The sequence below is a fragment of the Anguilla rostrata genome, chromosome 5, assembly GCF_018555375.3.
Source record: "Anguilla rostrata isolate EN2019 chromosome 5, ASM1855537v3, whole genome shotgun sequence".
NCBI classification, from domain to species: Eukaryota; Metazoa; Chordata; class Actinopteri; order Anguilliformes; family Anguillidae; genus Anguilla; species Anguilla rostrata.
Genome location: NC_057937.1, coordinates 60,307,408 through 60,323,664, shown reverse-complemented (window position 1 = coordinate 60,323,664; position 16,257 = coordinate 60,307,408).

The following is a 16,257-nucleotide window of genomic DNA, read 5'->3' as shown; positions in this document are numbered from 1 at the left end:
CATACACTGAAGACTTCATAAAGCCACATAAAAATGTTTATATTTAGTAAATTTGAGCATGGCTGCAATTTCAAAATCTTGCGATTCATAAATTGTTTGAATTCAGTAGTACTAATTGCGTCATTACAATGGTTCTGTCCTTGTGGTTTTCAAAGATAAATTATAATAGAAAAGAATGGAAAATGTGTTATTGTCACGAATCATATTTTACGGTGCTTGATTCTTTAATAATATTGAAGTAAATTGCTATATTGAAGTGTTGCATTGATTTAGCATTACACTGAATAAGATCTTTTATTTTTTATTTCATATAACTGACTTAAACTGCTGTGATCTATTCCTGTAAAGCATCTTAGTGACAATGTATCTGTAAAAAGCACTTCACAGATAAATTGAATAGTCTTAATTTGTAGGCCTGAAATATGGATTCATACCGCACACTGATAATGGTTCTTTAGGATCAGTGTTCCTCATCGGCACGTCAAAGCCAGTGAACTTTAGACTTTCTATACTGGACACGACTGTGGAGACAATGTGGGTATTGTACAACAGGCAGATAAAATGATGTCATTCACAAGCTTTGACAAAAAAAAAAACTGAACAGTTGCGAAGAGGAATGTAAGAGATGACACCACTGCAATATTTCAAAGACTGGAAAGTATATATAGAAATAATTAAGATGACAGAGGGATACTTCCTTTTCTGAAAGGAAAAAGAAAAATCGGGCTGTAAAATAAGTTCGTCAGGCGAGGCAGTAAATTATAACCAGGTATAGGTCGCAATGAAAGATGACGGCATTCGAGTCGTCACTGCCTTTATGAGATTCCCGTCGCGCGACGTCCCTCAACGCAAAGCGTAATACGCGCTTCCCCCTTTTTTAAAAAAAATCTTTTACCGAGGCGGCGTTTTCGCACTTAAAATGACGTTTTGTTGGACTGTAGCTTGTTTTAGCGGCGCTGTTTCAACGGTTAAAAAAAAAAAAAAAAACTAAGCGCTTCTCCCGGCACGGCACCGAGCACAGCCAGGTGCGGGTATCAGATAAGACACTGGAGCTGGATATCAATTCTTAATCAACCCCCGATACCTAAACTAGATACCCAACTTGAAATGTCTGCAGGGCCAGCGAGACACAAGCTATATGGATGCTGTAAGTCCTGGGACTGGGCTCTAAATATTTGATAGCATGTAGCTGATATAGAGTGATGACTCGTTAAAAGCCTTGGTTAATCATTTAAGGGGGGCCGATTTGGATTGTGTTTCCAGAGTTATCACGTTAAATGGCTGGCCAGAGGAGAGGACCTGTGTGTGCGTGTGTGTGAGTGTGAGCATGACACATTTCTCCCTGTTTGAGCAACCAAATTTATCTCCAGGCGGAGATCGACGTAACCAAATAATTTATTACCCTGTCACAGGCTGTTACAAGCGGCCCGGACAGACTTGGCAAAGACTAATTTGTGTTTTCTGGTGACGCTGTGGGTCAGCTGCACTCAAATCAGCATCTTTGTTGTTGTGACAACATGTCAGGGGAAAGTTGGAAAAACCAGTTTATTTAAATGTATAGTTTTTTGCCAACAGTTTTTAAGAAGATAGTTCATCATTTTTAGAGACTTCCAATGGATAGTAAGCTGTACAGAATTTAACCAAAATATGGATGTTTATGTTGAACAGCTGATGCACTTAAGGCCATAACTTATTAAGGATATGTACGGATGTCTGGACTGAGGTTAGAGCAGAGAACTCCAGACTTTAGGAGCCTGGGTTTGGAATCCAAAATGAAAAACAAAGGTCATTGTATTCTTATTTTTATGTTTGTGTTTATAATAATTATTATTATTATACTTGAGACAAAGGATGGAGTTTGGGTAGTAATGTTTTTGTATAGTTTTGTGTAGTCCTGTCAACAGCTCGCACGGCTTCCACCCGACAAAGACTCCTGTTGTCTGCACCCTCAAAGCATTCTGGGAAAAGCCAGTGTCACAGACCAGAAGCTGAGAGCCGTAGCAGCAAGCAGGCTAGCCTGGCGCTCTGAGCTAACCGTAGTTGGCTGTGGCGAAAGGTGTGGAAAAGATAAACGATGACAGGAGACTAACGGGCCGTAGTATTTGTTTTAAAGGCTAGCGAAAGCCTGTCCCTAGTCTTCCCGTCCCTTTTGTGGTTCTGTCACTTTCTGCTCTTCAAAAAAAAAAAAACGTTTTCCCTTAGTTGAGTAAACACGACCTTATGCAAACAGACAAATGTGTGCTGTATGCCTTTGAGCTCTGTGTGCATTGCAGTTTCCCTGCTGCTTTTGTTGAGGGAAACACTTTCGGGAGATCAGAGGGTTGTCTTGTCCTCTCCAAATCGACTCCCAGGGCAGAAATTCGGGGCGAGATTCTATGCAACTGCAATGCGGTCTGTCCTTTCATTCATTTTTATCAAAGGATTTATTGCCTGAGTTCCTATCTGAATTTCGGAGTTTATTCAGTTTATGCATGACATACATTTTAGATAATCTCTGTGATCGCCAAACTCATAATGCTGTCTGAAAATTTTATGAAATTAAATTTAATTGAATTGCTTAAAATCTGGAGGTTAACGCATTTAATTTTATTTCTGTGCTGGTCTGCCATATGCCTCCACTCTCTCGTTAACTGTGCTGTTAGTTGGAATCTGTCCAGTATCTTCACAAAATATACACCACATATTACTTACTATTCCAGTCATAAATCCAAAATGCCCCATCCTGCCTTATTCTGCATATTATAGTATTGATCAGACAGTTTAATCAATATAATTATCTCATGTGGTAATTCCATACTTGCTGTGCTGTTATAATATTGTATGCTAAAGTGTGTGTCGTTTGAAAGCCTATTATTACGTCCCCCTCCCTGAATGTATACATATGACAACTGATCTCAAAGTGAAGCTGTTTACCCATGATCCTCTTGTCCTATCCATGTCATTCCAGTTCAGGGGGCTGATGTAAGTATCTCAGTGCATTTTACCTTTTGTGCTCTGTGTCTACACAAGTGACACAGGCCATAATCCCCCCCCCCCCCAGACTTGAAATTATAGCTGTGATAATAAAGTCCAAGTGAGTTCCAATTTTAGAGGAATGGCTTGTAATAGCTAGGCTGTAATTTTACCTCCAAATCCAAACTCTGCAGCGTAGATTCATCTTCCCCTAAGAACCCTGCAATATAAACCAAACCATACATCTTGTGCTCATAAAAGTTGCGGGTGACAAGGGAATATTTGGTTTAAATGCTAAAATATTCCACATTCGCCCATAAAATAGATGATTTTAAGGGTATAGGACGAAGTTTTTTTCTCAAAGTTGTGGCTGTGCATCCTGCTTCGGTCATTTTTATAGCGCTAACTCCCCCTAGGGGAAATAGTCAGACATTACAATCGTTTTACACGCTGGACTAAAACCATAGACCTACAAGGACTGAGAGACAAGGTGTTGGCTTTTGTTTTCTCTTTAATAACCGCAACCAAGACAAACACAAGAAATCATTTAATGACCCTTTACAACCGAACAATGTAGTACTGACCATGCAGCTCGTCACGACCAGGGTTGAAGACCTCTGCCCTAGAAAAACTCTTACACTGAATGCAGTCGTCTAAAGTAAAATAAAAAGAAACAATGGAAAAGTTTATTTTGCTGGTTTAATACAACCAAGACGTAGCGTAAATAGAATCGTTTTAATGTGAAACGTTTTATATAAACTCGTAACAGCACGCGCGCACATACACATATAAGCATATATCTTAGCGGATTTGTAATTGGTGCTCGTGTAATTAGAGGCTGAAGGCTAATGAAGTGCATTAGCTTAAGTGAGCTCCCGCGAGGGAGACTGCACGCAGCGGGAGGGCACGTGGATCGGCTCAGCGCGTACCGGCCATCTGTTCCATTCTGCGCGTGCAGTGCCGGGAACAGTCTCTCTCGCTCTTCCGTCGCCATGCGCACCTGCGCGACGTGCGCCGACTTGGTGTCGTCTGACCGCCGCTCCGGCTCTCTCCTTTATAAAGTATTTATCGAGCAATTCATATCCTTCAAGTGGGTTACCAAAGTAATTAGATTTACATTCTGGTAGACACAGCTTTTCACACTCCTTTACCTGGAGTCTATTTCCATGTGATGAAGATGTGTTAACAATAGAGAGATGTTTAAATCGTGAGCAGCTGCATGCCAGCATTGCAGTGCCGCAAAGGAACTGAAATTGTTCACAGGCAGTTCAGTTTTAATAATTGCACGTGGACTGTTCATGAAGTCTAAGTGATTTTGATATTGTGTTTTATATGTCCTACGGGCCGGCTTAGTTCTGGTAATGGTGTGACAGTGCCTACTCAATTTAAAGCCATTTCTGACGTTACATGTTAATGAGTCCAAGGGGGAGGGGGGGGGGGATGCTTGCTGTGTTGATCTATAATGAGGTGGTAAAATGCTGAGGGAATTGTCGAAGGAACAGAAGGCCATTATCACTAGGAGGTAGTAAAAAGTGAAAAGGAGTCTGAGTCGTGAAAGAGTCCTGTGTGAATTCACCGCTCTCACACCGATGCTTATTTTCGTCTCTTTTTTTTTTACCCTCCGAGGTGCCACTCTCTCCCCCCTTTATTAACACGGGGGGGGGGGGGGGACACATCAGTTTATATTCACAGCACATTAAAGGCTACAGAAGTAATGAGGGGAAGATCATGCACAGTTAGTGAGAGGGCGGGGCTGTACGAGGGCCCGCGCTGATTTAGTGAGATCTCAGCCTCGCCTCCGAGGAATTTTCCTTGGGATTTCTCAGCTCTCAGAGCGGGTGATGCCATGCGACATTGATGTCATATATACATATGGGACGGAGTGTAGCACAGTGGGTAAGGAACTGGGCTTGTAACCGAAAGGTCGTAGGTTCGATTCCCGGGTAAGGACACTGCCGTTGTACCCTTGAGCAAGGTACTTAACCTGCATTGCTTCAGTATATATCTAGCTGTATAAATGGATACAATGTAAAGTGCTATGTAAAAAGTTGTGCAAGTCGCTCTGGATAAGAGCGTCTGCTAAATGCCTGTGATGTAATGTAATGTAATGTCATATCCCAGTATATCCCAGAAATATCCCTGTTTTCTCCATACTTTTGAATGCCTGCTCGCGCTCGTCGCTGCCGCCTGCTGTTCTGTGCAGCTGGAGGGAGCGCAGAAAAGCGCGTGATGCCCCGTGATGCGCGTGAGGTCGAGCCTCTGCTTGTGTGCCAGTTAAACTCAGCAGGACACTGAGTCGGAGGAGGAGCACACTTCCACGGTTGCCAGATGCCCGGGTTTAGTCCGCAATGTCCGGTTTTTAAATTATTTTGTGCTGGTCGAGTTTGTGGTATATTATATTGTCCATTACTCTGGGTAATTGATTGGTGAACAATTACTGTTGGTTAGTAGCACATGCTGAATGTACCACACTTATATACCAGGGATGTCATTTTCAAACTTCACCACCAGGGGGCCCCAGTGGCCGCAGGTCTGTGTGGCGTCCTGTCACTCAGCTGTGTCCTGATGCTTTGGAGACTCAGTGCGACTCAGGAATCAGTGACATAGAGACACCGCCAAGCCAGGGACACACCCTTCACACGCCCCGCGTCAGGTAAGGTGAGGAACACCACACCGCCCTCCTTATCTTCCTCCCTTAGCCTGATGCCAGGCTTTGGGTACGAGATTGCGTCTTTGTTTTTGTACCACTGACAGGAAGTCCAGGCTTGCCGTTGTCTGTCTTAATGTGCGATTTGTAATTTCCGAACTGAGCGCTGGGAAAGAGGGTAATACAGCCTTAGTTTGGTTTGATTGCTGTCCTGAGCCTTTGAGTGGATTACTTCCAGGCACACGGCACAGCGCATCACAGACCCATGCACTTCATTAACTGACCACTAGGTGGAGATCATGTATTTTATGTTAACTGTTAGCAGTTGCTGTAGAACCTGCTGCAGCAATTCTGAGTGCATGGTGGTTTTCAAATTCAGTAAAAGCTCAGTTTTATTGATGAGGGAAGAAGGGAAACAGGGCTCAAAATAATGGAGGCAATATTTCACATAATATTGACTGAGAAAGAGGTCAAACTAATTCCCAAATCTTTTGTAAAAAAAAAGAGTTTCTGCGCATGCTAGTCATTCACAGAGTGTCTTCTGTCAGGAGAGATTCAGTGAAATCAGGCTGCCCAAAGACCTCCGGCTTAATGGAAACATTATGACGGCGATGGAAGTACGAAAAGCCATGCGCCATGGAAAAATATGGTGAGCATATGAGCATATTTGCCATGCAACCTATGACACGCTTCATCCACCAATCACTACGTCAGCTGCGTCGGCATTCCCACTCGACCGCGCCACCATTCCCGTTACCTGGGCGGGCACTGCCCCGCGTTACGCCACAGAAACTCGGAATGGGAACTCGGACAAGGAGTCTGACCCGGGACTAAGCATCTGCTTGGGCTCTGTAAATAAATGACCCATAAACCTCTTTTTCCCCGAAATATTTTTTTAACTCACCGAAGTCCACGACGCAGAACACTTGTGCATTACATTACATTACATTACAGGCATTTGGCAGACGCTCTTATCCAGAGCGACGTACAACAAAGTGTACTTCATGTGAAGAAAGTCTGGAACAGTTGCACCTGGCATCATCGTCGCTATATTGCCTAGTGAAACCTCCGATGCAAATCACGTGGGCATTCGGAAAAACGCTCTTATCATGAGCGAATCAGAACAGCGCAGTGCACACACATAATGATTTAGGCAACAATCCGGGCTGGCCTAAGTCATCAGTGCGACAACCGAATCACCAGTTAATGCAGACACAGTTTTCACCACGGCAGGTCTACGAGGTGGATTGAGAGTGTGGTGCTCGAGGTGGCGGATGGGTTACCAGGCACCCTTGTGATAATGCACAGATTTCAGCCTTGGCTGAGCCCATACAATGAGCCTATGTGCTCAGTGTGAACAGAAGAAACAGGATGTATGACCTCTGACACATTCAAACACACACACACACACACACACATACTATATACTGTATAACACTAGTTGAATGGATATGGGAGGCATAACTGTGATTAAATACATACTGAGCTTTCTTTACACAAAAAGCTGCAGGTTGCCTTGACAACAAAAGAATGTCTGCGCAACTTATGTTTGACAGAAGAAGAAGAAAAAAATTAATAACTTTTGCAAAACTGCTCTTGGCTTCAATAATTTTAATAGCAGCTCCTGTGATTATGTGTCTGCAGTAATTATTACACAGCACAGCAGGGTGAGCATGACTGCTTTATGGCTCTCCCCTTCTGCTTTCTAATTTTGCGACGATAAGGCCAGCGTGGATGTTATCTCTTCAGGCACGCTAAAGATTGCAAATGAGGCTAAAAGTCTATGTTTTGGTCAAGTTAAGCCAGGAAATTAAAGGCTTTCCCTGATTCGCAGCGGTGGGTCTATAATAATCTTCTCTGGCCCAGCCAGCAGCGGCACCAGTCTGTGATTAAGGGCCGATCGACCTTCATTTCCGCATTTTAAAAAAGCTCCGTTTGTCATCGAACACTCACAGCTGCTTACAGCTCCCGTTGCAGTCCTTTCTTCCGTTCTCTCTTTCTTTCTTTCTTTCTTTCTCTTCTGTTGCTTTCCACAAACCTTAAGGGCATAATATGCAGGATTTTTTTAACCTTTGTTTACAATCAAAGAGGTCTTCTCCTCCATCTTCATCCCCGCCAGCTCACCTGGAGTACCACAACCGACTGAGTCACTGACATGCAAATTCATTAGAAACTGCCGGTGAATTTTTCCTATCAATTACCCAGACCCATTTTTCCTATTCATTATCCGATCAGGACCACAAACCTGGACATGTACAGATTGTTTGGTGGACATCCCGTTCAAAAACTAGACATCTGGAAACCCTAGCTGGATAGCTAGAGGTAATGTTGCTTACAAGTCCAACGGAAAACAAGCCAAGTCCCCTTGGTGAACTTTATCTGATGCCATCGATTTCCAAGGTTATAATTTCCAAGGTTAACTCCTGAATGAGTCCTGTCGCCTTGTCTTTTTGCTTTGCTGTATCTGGGCCATTGCAGCAGCTAGCAACAAACACTGTATAGAAATCTGATTCCAAACCACTGGCTCTGTAGCCACACCCACCGCTCCCCAAACAGAAAAGAGCACCATGCATAGAAAAACACATTCTAGAATATAGCCAGTTTCCTCTCAAGATTTATTCCCAATGGGGAGTTTTTTCTCACCACCGTTTGAGGGTTCTCCCCCTACTGGGAGTGTTTTTTACCTCATGTGCTTGCTATTTGGGGGTTCAGTTCTGGTGTTTGCTATATTTGCTCTGTTTCTTGCTTTGCTACTCTGTAAAGCGTCTTTGTGACAGTTTACTGTAAAAAAGCGCTATAACAATAAAATTTAATTGAATATAAAAATTACAGCTAAAGGTGCACAAAGGCAGAGACTGAAAGTGCAGCATAGATATGCCTTAGCGTGGTTATTTTATAATATTTCCAAAGGTATAAATCCTGCATAGTATGCCCTTAATGTTCCATACTAACAACAACAAAACAGAATGCGGATGCTTCTAAGTGGCTCAAACAGCGTTTAGAAAGTATTCTCTCCAAGCTATTTATATTCCTTAGTAACTCAGTCCAATATGCTGCGTGCATGCTTGCAACATGTCCTGTATGTGTATGTGTGTGTGTGGGGGGGTGCCTTTGTTCACGAAATGAAGAGGTGATACGTATCCCTCTTTGATGGTGTATCAAAGTGGAAACCAAGGACCCTCTTCTCAAAGCGATTCCGCTCGCTCAGCACAATGTAACCGCATCCTTGAGAAGGGTGAGCTCTGTGGAGTGTTTGGAGACCGAAGATTCCGCTCCAGGTGGACAGGCGGATGATGGATTGCTACATATGATTAGGATGCATCTTTTCAGGTTTGTGAACATGGCCCCGGCACAGGAACTCTTTGTGCTGAAACACGTCATGGATTATGGACCGCCATCTCTTGCCGATTGTGCATCGACCTCTGGTATTTTCTTTCGGATGCCGTTGACTATTAACATACACTCTGGTTAAAATAAACACATACGTCCTCTATCTTTCTCACACGCGCACACACACACACGCTCTCTCACACACATGCATACATTCACTCACACTCTCACACACACACACACATGTTATTCTTTTCAAAATTTCATCAATAAAATAACTTGATAATGCATCTGTGTGAATTGTATGCGAGTGTAATATGTCCACAATCCCAACTGTACAGAATATACACACTGTATGATGTCCAAACCCACGCCATCAGCGTGGTGTTTCTTGTGTCTTTCAAGTAATGGATTAACCTTTGTGAACGATCATTGATTCCAACATTGTGCATAATTGAACTCAAGCAATGTTCCTCGGTGTTTCTAGGAAGCGTCCATCAGTTTCAGTGCAAGTGCCTTGACCAAGGGCACCACTGTAAGGAGAGGGCATTCGGGCTGTTATATGTAACAGGGAAAACAGCTTTATTGAAAGCACTCTTGCGGTAAATGGTGGCTGTGACGTAAATAGAGATTACGAGTCATTCACCTCCCTTTGATCATGCAGACGATCTCATCCGTTTTGGTGGCAAGAACATGGACGAAGCAATTTTCCTGTTCAAACCTCAACATAATCAAAGTAATAAGAAGGAAAATCGCAGAAGATTACAGACTGTGACAGCAAAAAAAAAAAAAAAAATCACTTTATATGGACATTGTTTCCCGATGCATGCTGGGATAGGCTCCAGCACCTTCCTCGACCCTGACCAGGAATAAGCAGGTATAGATAATAAATGGATGGATGGACATCATCATATAGTGATATAATGTGTAAGACCTTCCACAGCTATGTATTGTCATCACTCATATGTAACGGGTAAAACACATAATCATGCAGAACCTAAAAATTAACATTAATTACTGAGAGACTGGCTATGTTCTGCATTATAATACACTCTGTTTAAATTAAAATATACTGTAACATATTTCCTTTCCATATAAGATCCAAAGAAAATAAATTACTGCAGTTATGACATCGAATCAAAGAACACCATTATCAAACAATCCACAAACAATTTAGATGAACCTCAAGAAGCACTTTTCACTCACGATTCCACGACCCCACTTTTCACTCACGCTTTGGAAATGCTTAATTAACCTGAAAAGGACAGAGTGAATCTGAGCACACTCTTAAGTTAAATTACTATAAATAAATAAAAATGTATCCAAAGCGACAAGTGCATACCGAAGGTCATTGCAACAAGTTCAAATGTACCTCAAACTGAAGGATAATTTAAAATCCATGAACAACTAAATGTGTTGTTTCTGTCACGTTTTAGGAATACTCTGCAGAGCTTGTTTTTTGTACGACACAGTAGCGTTAAAGAACCACTGCAATCCTTCCTTGAATTTAAGAGTAAGCCGGCAGCTCGTCCGAGGTACGGTACAGTAGGTGGCGACAACGCGCCTTTCGTGTTTGCTGTCAGCAGTTACCACAACTGAAAGAACATGGAGACACGAATTTCGAGTCTTATCCGCCTCTGAGCGTTTAATCGTTTTAAAGTCTACTGTTGCGTGTTGTTAGGCTACGAAATTGCTTCAAGCTGGTCCTGAATCGACTGTAAAGAGCAGACTTTTTCATAGTTAATGTTCTGCTGTACATATTTGGCCTGACATATTTTTCCTCGCCGTTACCCCGTTCACAGTTTAGGCCACTTTAACACATTCATTGTTATCCCTGTCGCTACCTTTGAAAACGCACCGTCGAGGGAAATGTACGCTCGCGCGAGTTAATTGCCCTCAAGACAGTATCGCGTGTTGGTTGGTAATACGCTCAACCAAGCTCGTTTCTATAGAACAGAAGAAGTGTAGATGCAATTTAACGAGGGAATAGCGCTTAAAATGCACCCTCTCGCCCTCCCTCTTTCTCTCTCAGCCTAACGGCTAATATATATATATATATTTATACGCAGTCATGCCCGTGCACGTCTAACGTTATTACATAAGGTTAAATGAAGGTTTATCCACCTGATTTTCTCAGTTGGCCGAACAATTCAGCTGTAAAGGGCCTTGAGACGTTTCATTTCTCTCCCCGAAAATAACTAACTGGCGTGATGTTCCCAATGTTTACCGGGGAAGTGTTAGGACGGTAATTACTGCCGCTTATTAACTGCAGAGACGGTTGTGTGTGTGTGTGTGGCCCGATTGGTGTATCCATGTACCCGGGTGAGCCGAAAGGATCGCGGTGAAATGAAGGCAAACGTTCAACTCTGCTCTCCTCAGTTCAATTCTGCTCCTCAGGTGAGGAACAGACCGTGTCCATGTATCGGTAGTGCCCGGGTGTTGCGTAACTCTGGTACTGACGCACAAACCCCCATCTGCTTTCCCTCCATCGCTCCATTCGACCTTCAGATACTTCATGTTCCTGTCAGTCAGAGGAATATATTTACCTTGTACAATGTGACGCAGTGCTTCATAGACCATTGAACAACCGATGTACTATGCAAATACGGTGCAGAAATCTAATGGATAATTATTGTCAGGTACGGTAAAACAAATATCGAAAATGAAATATATTACAAAACAGGGAAAATGGTCAACTTAAGTAGTGCTGTAAGTTTAAGGATATACAACATATCCTTAAACTTTGAGCAACTATCAACTATTTTCCAGCAATAAAAATAAGAATTACTTAAAATCCTAATATGGTGTGGGGAAATTTGCTCAGAGGGATTTATATTCTTTGTAAGAAGGAGGGGACGGGTGAGCATAAAATAACTGGAGGAACAGGAGAATGCCGCGGCAGTCTATTCGATTAGCACAGCAGCCAAAGGTTCAACCACTTCCCTGTTAACTGTTAAATGAGTAGATGCTTGGTGGTACTTAGTGTCTTTATGGGTTTTTGACAAATGACATCAGCTGCCTCAAACAAGAATAGTGTAATGAACACATCCCTGGCCTCGAAACACACACACACACACACACACACACACACACACACACACACACACACACACACACAAAGGCTTAGATATACATCAATTTTGTATTACAAAACAGATTAGAACAGATTGCCAACCTTGTCCGTCACGGTAAAAAACTATTCCTTCGCGGTCATTTCTTGTGTCTCCGTGCTAGTCTATAATACCTGAAAGTGAAGACTAATGATGCCTAACACAACGTGTTTCCCCCCCCCCCCCCCCTCCCAGCAGGCCACTGTATTTACCGCTAAGAGAGCTGCAAGATGCGTCAGCTCAGCTCCATCAGCATGGATGGCGGATGATTATTTACTGTAAATAGTCAGAGGTCGCCGCACTCTGAATGTGACCTCCATGCGGTATGTCACTGCCAATTATATCCAGCTACCCTGACTTTCACTCAGTCAGGGGACGGGCCAGTGATTCAAGCACAAGGTCCATTCCACACACACCCACACTCGCTGTCTCACACTCTCTCTCTCTCTCACACACACACACATTCTCTCTCTCTCACACACACACTCTCACTCTTTCTCTCTCTCTCTGTCTCTCACACATACACACACACTCTTAACAGATGCCTTAACAGATACCAGACCATGGGGCCCCATCCACACACTGGAACAGAGCCTTAGCAGATACCAGACCATGGGGCCCATCCGCACACTGGAACAGAGCCTTAACAGATACCAGACCATGGGGCCCATCCACACACTGGAACAGAGCCTTAACAGATACCAGACCATGTGGCCCATCCACACACTGGAACAGAGCCTTAACAGATACCAGACCATGTGGCCCGTCCACACACTGGAACAGAGCCTTAACAGGATGAGCCACCCAGCAGCCCTGCAGTCCGTGTCCCTGAAGAGCATGGGTGAGTACAGTTTAGGCGACGGACGGAATAACTGACGCGACTTGAGTTTCATCGGCGGCGGGGAAACTGGCGGGCGGTCCCGGCGCGCCTGACAAATTGGAAGGCGTCCGGAATCCAAGAAAAGAAACGGCGCGGCGCTAAGACGCGGCGCTAAGTCGCGGCTGATTGTGTTTCTGTCCTTCCCTAATTCTGGCACTCTAGGAGGAGGTTTTTTTTGGACGAGCAGAGTTCGCTCTCTCGCTCGCTCGCCGCGATGAGCTGGTCGTGATTCCGGGAGACTGCAGGTGGCTCGTTAAGAGGCAGAGGGCCCCGGCGGTAATTCGAGCGAAGGCGCGGCGGGGGGGGGGGCGACCGGGACCCGCATAATCAGACCTGACAGGTAACGAGACGAGACGAAACCCGGCCGGGGGCGGGCGGGCGGGGCGGGGCGGGGCGGGGCGGGGCGGGCGCGGCCGGCGCCCGCTGTAAAAAAAAAAACGGGAACACAATCAGCCGTCGGCCCCCGGCTCCTCGCCGCGGCAATCACCATGGCAATCACCCGAGGGACCAATCACCTGCAGCCCCCTCCAGACCATCAAAGCCTTCTTAATTGAAGTGTCAGTGTGTGGTGTTGCCGTGCTAACGTTCCTCATGAAACCCTCAGCCCCCCCCCCCCCACCCCAGCCCCCCAGCACAAACGCTTTCTGCCCTACATGCAGCATGTACAACCTTTTCTAGTCCATTTTCATTTTGAGGATCAGAGTATTTTTTAGGGGTGCTCTGCATTTCAGGTGCACAGCAGTGAAACATACTGTGTTTAATCCATTATGACAAAACCGGATTTATGTTGTACAAGTTACTTTGATTCAGGTTTTTTTTTAAAGGTGCGAGACACCCACAGTCACAGTTGTGTGATGGGTATATGGTGGAGTTCAAGTCCACATGCAGTACAGCCTGGTGGAATAACACACACACAGTGAATATTTCACCTTTGTACAGAGTTTGAGACTTATTAAAATATCAAAAGGATTTTTTAAAGGAAATTTCTTTTTCTGGAAAAAAAAATTCTGATGAAAGGGTTAAAGGTCATGACCTCTGACCTCACTGTAGTCTTTGATTCTTTTTGACCGAGCCAAGACCTTGGATCTTCACACTTGGGCCTGCTAGTGGCAAACTGAAGGCTGTAATGATCACACGCTGCCATGCTCATTTGGCTGTGAACACATTTCAAACAGGAAAAATTTCAAACAGTCCCCCCCCCCCCCATCCCCAACGCCCCGCTACCCCACTCCCCCTAGTGAATTGCATGAGCGATTGAGATGTAACACCAAAAGAAGCAGAACTGAAAGAGGGAGAAAGAGGAAAAAAAAAGAGAGCTCAAGACCAAGGAGAAGAAACGAAGGTCCTCGGGAGGGTGAAATCTGCAGCGAAAGCACACTTTCAAACTGCATTAGGATCATATTTCAGACCAGCTTGTTTAGTTTGCGTATTTAAAATTCCAGTACGAGCGGCCGTAAACGAAGGCCGGGATGGGGGAGACGGGGAAAGGGATGCTGGGATGCATTAAAATTTGTCGTAAATTGAACGCAGTTCCCCGTTCTGCCTTTCATTATGACTTAAGGCCTGCTTCAGCTTGAGTGACATCACAAGGGCTCGGAGTTCTTGACCTATCGTGCCGCCTCTCTCTCCGAATGGCCGAAGCAATAAAGCATGGACTTCCCGTGCCTGTCTCCCCAGGTAAGGGGTTCCAGACTTCAGCTCCGATGCAAGCGTGTTACTGATGAGCAGCTGAGGGGAGGGGCGCCCGTAGAACTTCTTCCCAAAAGTATGCGGGACAAAAAATAAAAATAAAAATCAAGTACTGGTAATTGTAGCATAGATATTGCCTGCCCCATTATATCAATTTAAATTTTCAGACATTGATGCACAGACATATATATATATATGTATGTAAATGTTTGCAGGCAGTTGAATTTTCAGAATTCAAATGTTAGCAGAGGTATGCAGCGTGTGTACTCTGCAAACAGGTGGGGGCACTGTCGGTTGGCAGCCCTATCCGCGTACCCCAAAGATACTCCCCCAATAATGATGAGTCTCGTTTAGTCCATTTTGCGCATGGCGCTCGGACTTCCCTGCGGCAGTCTGCACAGTCAAATGTTTTGCATTGAATCAACCGACGGAGGGCATTTTACTCTGAAGACGTACCTATTTTAGTTCTTTGTGGACTCATTCACAGAAACTACCATTCGCACTGAAAATGTTACCATGTGGCTAGTCGGCTTGTGTTTTTCTCTGTCTTCACCAACAGTCTCCCATCCACTTTCATGGAGAGCTTACTGTCTATTGAGAGCTTGCAACTATATAAGCAAATTTATACAGTTGTACATTTACTCACGCAATTCAGATTAGGTAGCTTTCTCTGGGGCAATAATACGGCTGTGCCTCACTTGGGAATCAAACCCGCATCCTTACAATTCAAGCCCCTGCCTTTTTTCATTCACACCTATACTCCAGCCAATGTGCAAGTTCTTCAGAGAATGCTTGACCTGCTGACCATATCAATGGCTGAAAAATGGAAACTTTCCGATTCGGCTGAAAAACGCTGACAGCTTAACATGATGTCATACTGTAAATGACCAAACCCCCCCACCCACCACCCCGTCCCACCCCCCACTGTCCCCTGTTGCCTCAGTAGTGTGAATGAAGCCTTTAAGTCCAGACTTAGCACACACAAAAAAAAAAATGAAACAAATCATAATGCCTGCATTTAAAAGTCTGCACTGGCGCCAGACAAATAGTAAATCACAGCGAAAATTGCGAAATCCCACACAGAGTTTAATGCTCCCAGAATGCGGTTTGGGTGAGCGTGCGGCAGAGGTCAGCGAGACCTACATGGGCACGGTTAAAAAACGGCGACTGTGACGTGCCGTCAGTGAGCCGCGCTTGGGAATATTTAACTGCGCGCCGGCCGGGAATTTCTTTATTTTCCTAAACTCCGGAATTTTCCCTGCTCCAGACCCCCACTGCATTCTGACTGGGGGGGAGCACATTGAATCACCATCGGCCACAGCGTTAGCTGGCGCTGGTCTCTCCACACTGGCTCCTGTTCTGACAGAGACGGGTATTGTGATGCACAGGCTTTTCTTGGCATCCTGATTGGACTAGCCTCCAGGCCAATTGGTTTAAACTTTAAAGCTATCATTGTAAACGACGGACACACAGACACACAAACTTCACACACACTAGACACAAACTCATTCACGCGCACTAGACACAGACATAGACTTACACGCTCACACACTGACACTCACACAGACACACACACACACACACACAAAATAGACACACACACACACACAGACACACTCACACACAGGCCCCACCTCTAGGGGCTCCCT